At 36.4% G+C, this 10,543-nt stretch overlaps 1 long non-coding RNA gene across 1 annotated transcript; it reads right to left on the reverse strand.

Moving 5' to 3' along the window:
• Positions 1-3,343: 3,343 nt before the first annotated feature.
• Positions 3,344-7,884, reverse strand: LOC138102570 (uncharacterized). Its single transcript, XR_011147439.1, has 4 exons — positions 7,792-7,884; positions 7,065-7,208; positions 6,675-6,812; positions 3,344-3,668 (listed from the first exon to the last, which is right to left on the reverse strand). It is a non-coding gene; the product is annotated as an uncharacterized lncRNA (long non-coding RNA).
• Between the last annotated feature and the right edge of the window lie 2,659 nt (positions 7,885-10,543).

Genomic DNA, 10,543 nt, shown 5'->3' on the forward strand with positions numbered 1-10,543 from the left:
TGTAGCTGTGTAACAATGCAAAGCTCTTCTTCACTCATAGGCATTCAGAAGCCAGAGCTGCTATTTTGAGTTTATTGTTTTGGTTGCATTTGGTCTGTTCCAAAGACAGTGGCCTGATTATTAACCACGCATTTGAACAGGGGAAAGGTGGATTCACCTTACGTGGCCAGCTAGCCCCGCCATTCTCACCATATTCTAAGAGTGTGAAAATGACATGAATCTTTCTACCTAAAAAGAAAGATAACTGTAAAAACAAATACACTTCCAGGACTGCAAGTATCACCACAGGTACCAGAAAACTTAATAAAACATAAATACATACATGAAAGTGAATGACGGTGATAAAAGTTGAAGTAAAACCCACCAAACAGAAAGCTGAGGGGAAATATTTCCATGTCACAGCCTTCTGAAAGATTACTTTCCACTGAAGTTTTTACCAGTATTGCAATATTTATAAAAACTCCTTGAATAGTGTTCCACAAATATTGTGAAAAATTCATATGTTATTGCCCATCACTAATTCATATCCCAGTCTTCTCTTTCCCATTTTGGATTAATTTTTAAGGCTTTTCTTTGAACAAAACAAAACAACAACACAAAAAAAAAAAAGTGGTTAAAAGACAGCAGAAACTATAAATCTCAGAATGACTTGAGCACCTCATCACAAGACATATTACTGTCCTCCAGTTACACACTTGCCATCATTTTATCTCCCTGACTACTCTAAGATTCCTGTTCTTTACCAAACAAAGTAAAATTACTAATTTTGCAGTAAAGGTAATATGCAAGTAACCCAGAAATCTCACATTCCCATGCCTGGCTTGATCCAAGATCATCTTATTTTGTCGCTTTACTGAACTAGCAGATAACCTTCTTAGGCAACCAAAGATGACAAAAATCTGTGTGGAACACTCTTAACAAAATGTCAACAACCATCATTGTGTTGGCAAATGCATCCCAGAAGCACAGAGGACCCTAAAAGAGTCATTACAGAGTAAACAAGGTATTAATGAATAATGGAAAGCCTGAACAAAAAACAGAGTGGAGGCAATTACAGCCCGGTTGCAGCACAAGGGAGAACAAAGAAAACACCTCCGCCCGAGTTTACCGCAGCAGATCCTAGCAAAGAGCAATTTCTCTTCTATTGAGCAGCAAGGGCCCTCAGCAAGGGAAAAAAAAAACAGAACTGAGGAACTCCATAGCTGAAATTGTTAGCTGAACCCAAGTGTTTAGGACAGAACTACATCAGAGCCAAGGTTTTCTGGGCATGATGAGCAGTCCTGGAGAAACATCATCACGTCAGTGGCAGGAACTTTCTTTAGAATTCTGTTTAATGAGAGCATTCCTTGGATTAAGCTTTAATGAGTCCTCTAAAAGGCCTGCACTGTTCTTTCCACAGGTACAGCCAAATGCCAAGAGGACTTGGAGAAAAAAATGAATCTCAGAAGTTACAGAACCTCAGTTCAGTTGAGATAAGCAACAACAAAATCTTTTCTTTATTTTTCTTTTTTCCACACCACTTAAGCTCAACACGTCCTCAAGAGGTTTCCAGAGCTTCCTGCTCCAAGGCAGAATGAACACAACACAAATAGCCTCCTTTGTAATTAATCAATATCACTGCTTTGAGCCTTTGCAAGAACACTACACTCCAGGTTAAACAAATATTTTAAAAAACATGAGGAAAAATAAATTGAAAGTACAAAGTTTGAGGGATAGCACTGGTTTCCCATTGCTACGTGACTCCATTCATACATTCTAAAATAAAGGGAGTGCTTCCCAAGTTCAGCAGGAAAATACTGATTAAGGACATGAAGAAAACAAAAAATAAAACTACCTGAGAAAAGTTGCCCTTTACCCTAAATCTAACATGTACAGATCAAAAGGGTATCTATTAATTCCATCCCCTCCCCTCTTTATAGCATGCAGCGTTGTCCTGTGCCCTTTATTTCACTTAGTTGCATTGTTATCTGACATTCTCAAGCCTCATTAATAATTTGCATAAGCCATATTTAAGTATGTTAATTAGACTTGTAATCATAATAGCCGGTAAAGCATCATTACAAATTATCCCCTTAAACAAAGTCCTCCAATCCATTTTACCTCTTTTTATAATAAACTAAGCACTTCAGAAATTAAAGGGATTTTCTCAGCTTTTCTTTGGTGACATTAGTTATGAATCAAAAATGAAAATTGCCACGATTCTCTGCACTCCGTAATGGCACCACCAACATCCTAAAGCCACCCCACTTCTCCCAGGTTCCAGCAGAACATTCCCTAATGTTCTGTCAAGATCTCAAGTGTCTTCGACTGGATTCTTCTCACACTTTTAAGACACCCAGTCTACAGTGCAGGTATCACTTTAATTTCTGAATAAGCATTCACAAGAAGCAATTAAATACTCATCGAAATTAAAGTAAAATTTTAAAATGTTTAAGGTTTAATAATTTGTAATTAATTTATCTAGTATTTTTGAGCAATTGTGCCGCTGACTTCTTTCAACTTCATTCAGAATTGGCAATTTTACTTGAAACCAGAGATTTTACATCAGTAACTTGACATAGATAACCAGTAACACAGGAATTACACAGGCTATGTGAACTTGTTTAGGTTAAATACCAATGAAGGTGCTTTAGGCAGCAAGGAAACCTTGAAGTTGGAGATTACTGAGTCTGAGATTACTTGAGAGGACACACTGTCAAAGCAAGACCCAAAGGGCACTTTTCTTTGATCAGGTAAAATAGGTAGTGAAGAGGACCTTGGAAAACAACTTGGTTTCCTGTTCAGTGTGGAATGAGGCCCTGATAGCTGCTGACATCAAGCAGATTAGCTCATTCATAGTGGCACCATACACAAAAAAAATTACACTTTTCTTGAGAGTCTGGAGCAGCATAAAGTACATGAAAGATGATAACTATGTATATATTTAGGGTAAGATCACCCTTGGAGAAAAGCAGTAAAGAACTGGATTTCTTGGTAAGACTGCAAGCTGTTTCTTTAATTGCTTGGATTTCTTTGTGCTTGTCTTTTTTATTTTTTAGTACAAGCTGATTAAATGGAAAATCAAGTATAACCCACCATCGGCCACTTCTAAATCCCTGTTCAGTTCCCATCAAATGGCAGGGCAAGCTTTGCCTCCTTGAAGATTTTTTAAATGGTATCACTGATCTTTGAAATGCCAATTTTTATTGAAAAATTATTCTGGTTACTCCAATAACCACATTAATGTAGATTTGAAAGATAGAGGTCATAAATAGGTTTTACATTAAAAACATGCACTTAATGGAAAAGACTTTGTGGAGCCTTATATTATTTCACTAACAGAGATCCAAATGACAATATACGTCTCTGATGATAAGGCTATCAGAAAAACATCAATAAATGTTCCACATTATTTTTAAGGGCTATAAATATACTTTATTTGACAGAAGAAGCTTGGTCTGACCTACATGATCAAAAACCCTTCAGATTTCTGCTGCTGGCTCAGGATGTAGAAATATATTTACTTTTACCCAGAAACAGTGAATTTCCTGATTTGGTATAGGTAAAGCCTTGAAATATCAGTCTGGGTTTCTTCTTTTCATCTTACATTTTATTTTTCTGTAACTTGCAGCACCACGAGATGTCAATTGATTTTTTTCATCCAGCAGTTCTGAAATATTAAAGCTAGCCTGTTGGAAACAAAACAAAAGGAAAGTGGCACTATTACCATAAATAACTGAAGTAAATATTAAGGTACAAGTCGCCTGTGGGGGAATTCTGCATTAGTTCTGTGCTCCTCGTAAGAGCTTTAGGTATTACAAAGCCAAAATGTGAGGGAAAATTGAAGCTATAGCAGAGCACTTTATCTTGGAGATTCTCTTAAATACTTTGAGTCAGGAAAAAACTGCTAATAAAGTAGACAAAATGTTAGTATGGGAGGCAAAGTCACTGCTCCAGCAAAGGCAGCAGTGCAGAAAGCATGATGTAATTCAAGAAACTAAAAATGTATTCTCCATTCAAATGGCAACCCCAGCCAGGGATCCAGGTAATGAACTACATCAAAACACTGCATGTAATGGACAGGGCAGACTAATTTCACTCCTCAGCCTTACACATGAAGATTAGCAAACACCACTTCTTTATTCTTAAACTGCATCCTGAACTCATGTGTTTGCTGTGAAAGCTCCACTGAAACCCTCATGATCTGAGCAGGGTCAGTCAGCAGCAAAAAACCTTCTGACTGAAAAGTGCAAAAATCACTGACCAGGCAGGGAAACAATCCCATCTGTGGTCTTTGCCAGATTACTCCACAGACAGGGATGGGCTCCAGACTAAGGTTTAAAGAGCCATATTGCAGGTTTGGCACAGGCTCTGCGCAGAGGCTCATGGCAATCAGGGCATTCTCAAACCTGCAGCAGCCTGATGGAGCGATGGCCTTGGTGTCGCTTACTGAATGTACCACCCTGAAAAAACAAACTTTCCTTTGATTTTTTTTTAAATACTTTTCATAGAATCATAGGATCACAGAGCATTTTGAGTTGAAAGAAACCCACAAGGATAATCGAGTCCAGGTCCTGGCCCTGCACAGGACATCCCAACAATCCTGCCTGTACCTGAGAGCATTGTTCAGACATTTCTTCTATCAGGCTTACTTTCTCTTTTTTTAAAAAGAAAAACATTAAAAAAAAAAATGAGCAGCTCCTCAAATTGTCATTTCTCAATGTAACTTCTCACCCATGGGCTTATTGTCAGGAGGTCAATGATGATGACCAGATATCTCATCTCAGAACAGTATTTAACATACTGTTCAGAAAGCATGCTAATAAGAGAATAAGTAACTTGGATATTGTCAGAAAAGAAAATACAATAACCTACAAGTTAATCCATTACTCTTTCTGTAAGCATCTTTGAAAAAATTTCTTCACCATATAAAAATAAATAAAAAGAGGTTTTACATTTTGGCACAATGTTACTTTGATTACAAGTTAAAAGGACAATCTTTCAATTTCCATTCTGAGATTTTAGCAGATAATACACAACCACTTAAGTAAAAGTAATGCATTAATAAAAAAATATCTCTCTCATGCATGCTATCTGTGAAAATATTACTTTTGGCTAATGTCCCAGGAAAATTGTTTGTCAAAATACATAATATAAGTAATTTTTTAACAGCAAGGTAACATGAACTTGGATTCATGATAGTGCAAATGCTGGGCCTTGAAACAATAAAATAGGGGGTTTAATTCAATGTATGTGTGTGGGATTAATAGAGAGAAGGTTCTTGGCTAGGCACAATAAGTAGGACACAGTGATTATTAGGATGATTATGATCAGATTTATTGCTAAACCAGTATCTAAAATACTGCCATGGAAGTTTTAAATAACAACTTTACCATCTAAGACAATGGATTATAGAATCTAGAGGGTTCTAATATCAGCAGATTCAGCTGGAAACCTATGGATTTGGAGTCTTTGGCTTTGCAGAATGCTGGAGGCTGATGTCAATGCAAACATCTCAGCTCCACCATCTCTGGAATGCATTAACTGTGTGACCATCCAGAGAGTTCCTCTTGCAATTCCTGTCTTGTGAGTTTAATATGGAACAAAGCACATCAGAGGAAAAGGGAGTGGGGAGTAGTACATGCACAGGTGATGACCCAAAGAATTTTGGTCACCTGACCCAGAAAAACATGACAGACAATGCACTGCTCATGTCCTTTATCTACATCAGCCTTGCAATGCAATTTTCAATTGAAATTATTTTATTTTTATGCAGTGTTGAGACATTGTGGAACAAGCAAAGCATTTGCTGTTTTTCAGGTTCAGCTTTTCATGGATAAAAAAAAAAAAAACACCACAGAGATAAGAATTGTAAATGTTGTGTTAGAAAAATAAATACAACATGGGGACTGTGCCATTGTTTCCATACTACTATTTTTTGTGCTAGTTTATGTTTTATATACAATCCAAAATTAAAGTATTAATGTTATTCTTTTAATAAATTTCAGATGTGTTCCAGAATAATTTATTTATAATATAAATGAAGACACCAACAGGTCGGAACACAGAGTTGGAAAGCCAAAAGCAGTCACAGGGTTTCCCATTTTCATCACTGATTGATGCTACACTGCACATATTCCACAGTTTTTAGCTGCTTTCCCCAGGTTTTCATACATAGTAATCCTAATTCACACAATTAATCCCCCTGCAGTGAAATTGGGCAACTTTCTGAGAAATTGGATATGTTTTTCTTAAAAACGAATGTTTTGCCATTAGATTTTAGCAGATAAATTGGCGTTAACAATAGATGAGAATATTTAAAAATAAGTTATAATTTACACTAACAGAATTTGGTTGAATAAATTGATTGTAGTAGGAAACACTGGTCAAGGGGGAAAAAATTACAGTCCTATAATTGAACTAGAGATGTGTAGAAAAGAGGGAAAAATAGACCTAAGGCCATTTTCACTTTAGAATTAACAACATGAAGAAGTGCAAAGTTCATACAAAGAAAAAGTAAATTCTTTTTTTCTTTCCTAATTGTTTTCTTTTTGTTGATTCCAAATACAGTCACATATATATACACCAAGTGTAATCAGCAAATCTGGGAAACTCATACAGATAGTCAAAAGTTCATGCACCCTCTATACTACAGAAATTTGACAGAATTGAGCAATGCCCAATGGTTAACTTACTTTTTTTCTGCAGCCACTTTTTTTTATTCTACTTATCATCTTTCCCACTGTATCACGAGGAATCAACAGTACCATCGATTCCGTTCTTTCTTTATACTCCAGTTTCTTGATGATTTTTTTAAAGCAAGCTTTACCTCACTGAAAAAAAATTTACAAGTACAAGAAAAAAAAATTGTGACAGGTTAAAAAAAAAAACCAACCCTCAGACAGAGCTTTAAACTTCTGCATATAACCTTAGCATGACACTGCTCCCCTTGCCTGTCAAAGCCGAGCACTGCTCTTGGATTATAGAGTTCATGCAGTGTGTGGTAGAGAAAGAAATTGCTTGCTGTACAGCTGCTCTTGTTAACATCTAGCTCATCAGCAGGAAATGCCTTGTCCATTAAATACCTCTTTAGCTCTCTTTTGTCCAATTCGAGGAACAGGAGCACCTCTGACAGCCAGGTAATTTGGCTTTAAACAAGTGACATCCCGAGGCAGCCTCACCCTGCCAGGCTGGTGAAGGAGAGGAGGTTGGGGGTGGAGGCTGGGTGGCTGGAGAAAAAGGAAAAAGGAAGGAAAGCCACCGAGTGGTCACTGATAATCTCTAAGAATGCTGGATGTCACCCAGAATTATTCATCTAGATAAAAAGTGAATGTATGAATTGGGAAACTCATAACATGGCTTGGACATAACTGTGTGGCATAGACATAATCCATAAAATGGGAGGCAGCTGGAGGTGTGAAGGAAATAAAATTAAGGACAATGGAAGGAACCTGCACTTCAAGGGTGCTATTTTTCTCCACTAAAGAAATTCTGGACAACTAGCTCAGATGCAGAAATGCAGATAATAAATGTACAGGGAAGCATGACAGATTAATTATCTTTGCAGATACTTTTGCTCTATTTAACAAAAGTGCTCATGGCACTTTAATCAATGCATCTGTAAAAAGACAAGACATCTGGAGACTTTTCTTACCCACCAAGGCACAAATGATAGGATTTACTCCTGTGATTAGTAAGAGCATCAAGTGTATTTAGCTTTTAAGTCCCACTCATAAATAGACTGGGGCAGGAAGCAAACCTTCTACTAATAGCTTAAAAGTCTTTGTAGACTCTCCTGTCTGTGTGACTTACCCTGAAGAGGATGAAGAATCTTGCAGATTATTCAACAGCCTTTGGCCTTGCAATTACAATTACAAAACAACAAAGCACCTGTGGAGCTACTTTAGGATTTTATCCCTGTAGGGGAGTGAGGGTGTGGACCTGACTGTTTTTCATTGCCATCACTCATACATTGGTGGACGTTTGCAAAACAAGTGCATAAATAATGCCTCTTGACTTTTCTAAACACCCGAGCTCTAAGACTGTCCAAATCAAATTTGTGATTATTCCAGTCTCAGGGAACACAATTTGAACTACTCAAATAGTGAAAAAGATTTCTTGAGAACAATTCTAGGCAGAATAAAGAAAAAAATCCCCATTTATACTAAATACTTACTATGCACTTTGGAATTTTTCCAAAGCTAGTTAAATACCTTAATTGCTCACTAATTATTTGCAAGAAGAAAAGCAAAATGCCTGAGAGAAATTATTCATAATACACAATTCAGTCTGAGGTTTTAAAGTGCTGCAGTGCAAGTTCCTTGTACAACACCTGAAGTGTTACACTGATAACTAATGTGTTGGTACTTGCATCCAAACTAATTACCCTGCTCTCCTCCATTCAAAAGGAGAGTGTTTCTAGGGTGTGATATATTTCATTTTAAGCAGACAATTTAGGAATACGTCAGGTGTCTTTTTCAGAGACATCCTCTGGTGTCTAACCTGACACAGACATTCACTGCAGCCTTCTAATATCCAAGGAGATGCACAGCCCATTAAGGGTACAGATTTTGTGGTTTTTTTTCATTTTTCCTGGACATTCTGTACTAGTCCAATAGAACAATTGTAACCACAAGCCAAACGTATATTTGTATCAGCCATAGCCAAATGTTACCCATTCAAATAACTTCCATGGAAAAAGCCTCTACTGACAAACTGTGGTTTATGTGTCCTTCTCTAAACTTCCTAGAAAGACCATCTTGTTGGAATATTTTTTGTAGTTGAAACTGCAACATCTAGTGAGCTGTCTTTCTGGCTTCTTCCCATTGGCCAGGACAGAAGGTATGGGTGGACAGGCCAAAAAACAAACAAACACCAAAAAAAAAAAAAAAAAAAAAAAAAAAAAAGGCAAAGAATACATTTGTAACAGTCCACCTAAAAAAACCCCAGAAGTTTTATAACAGTTAAATATATGTGACTAGAACTTGCCCATCATGTAACTGTATTACTGCTGTGCTTTTGCAACTTGTATCTCCAAAGCCTTGCAGAACACTTCTCCTTTTAGGCATGGGGGTAAGAAAAGTGCAACAGGCGCATTTTTGTATTTATTCTGTGTAAGAAATAAAAGCAACTTTCTATTTCTTTTGGCACCTTCTCCTCTGCTTAAAATCACCTTCAGTACGATAAAATTGCATTGTGAAATGTAACAACATTATACAGCTAAGAAGTAAACACATAATAATAGAAGTTTTCTGCTTTAATAATAGAAGTTTTCTGCATCACTTGCCTGATGAAGATTTACTATGCAAATATAACTTTATGCATTTAAAGAGGACAAGATGTATTTAAATAAAGTCTTCTCAGTTTTACCAAGACAGGCATGTACTATTTATTTTCCTTAACATTTTGTGTTTCTTCCTCCCTTTCTCCCTGTAACTCTAAATTTTCCAGCACCCAAAAGAAACTATAAAAAAAAGCAATTCAAGTTGACTCTTTCCATCCTGAATTATCCACTTTTGCCTCCTCCAGATTGCAATTTATGTTTCAAGAGGTGGCTGGAATGAAAGTAAGAACTTTTTTTTAAATTTAGAGGTTGTGTATTCTGTTCTGAGCACTATTTCTAGGACAGATTCATGCATCAAAAATTCACAACAACAAGAATATAAAATTGCCTTGGGATGACTATTTCTAGGGCACATTCAAGCGTTAAATTTGTTCATTACAATAAGAAAATGAAATTGCCCTGGAACCCAGCATTTAACTATTTTTAAAACTGTCCTGTTGAGGTGATGTGCGATAACCCCCTTTTGTCTTCTCTAAGTGAACTGTATTAATTAAATAATTTTTCAGTTTCAGTTATATTTCACTCTTGGCAACACCAAGACAGTGTTGATGCTTTTTTAGGTTGGGGTTTGTTTTTTTTTTTCCTTAAAGGAGTACTTTAAAGCCCTTGAAAATCAACAGAAATCTGTCCATTGACTTCGGAGCACTTCAGGTCAGCTTAAACATTCTAAGTCTTCCTTGAAAGAATGTTGAGAATTCAAGAAAAAAAAGTACAACGTAATGATTAGAGAGTTCTGGACAATTTTTTTTAATCCACAAGTGAAAAATGCCTCTCTGCACAGTTGTGTGCAAATTGAGATATTCCCAAAGCAATTTCAGTACAGAAAAGTTTTAGAGCTACAGAAAATGTAGGAACATCCACAAAACAGCAGACTGTATCAAAAGAGTTAGAAAACTAAAAGCCATGTGCAGACTGCCCGTTGTAGATTAAAGGCAGCCTGAGAAACTACAAAAACAAAACAAAAAAAACCCAAACAAACAACAAACAACAACATAAAAAAACAATTCCACCAGAATCCAAAGAAGGAAGAAAAGCAATGTAATATAATAAGTTTTTATTGCTTTAAGTGGTTTGGGAAAATACTGACCAGAGGAGTTCGAAATACAGAAACTGCTTCAAAACTTTTACTACATTATAATACAAGGCAAACAGAATCTCTTAGATCTTATGCTTGCAGCTAGAACTGAAAATAAAAATAAAAATTAAAAAAAAATAAAAATA

Source organism: Aphelocoma coerulescens, unplaced genomic scaffold (assembly GCF_041296385.1).
Source record: "Aphelocoma coerulescens isolate FSJ_1873_10779 unplaced genomic scaffold, UR_Acoe_1.0 HiC_scaffold_87, whole genome shotgun sequence".
Classification (NCBI taxonomy): Eukaryota; Metazoa; Chordata; class Aves; order Passeriformes; family Corvidae; genus Aphelocoma; species Aphelocoma coerulescens.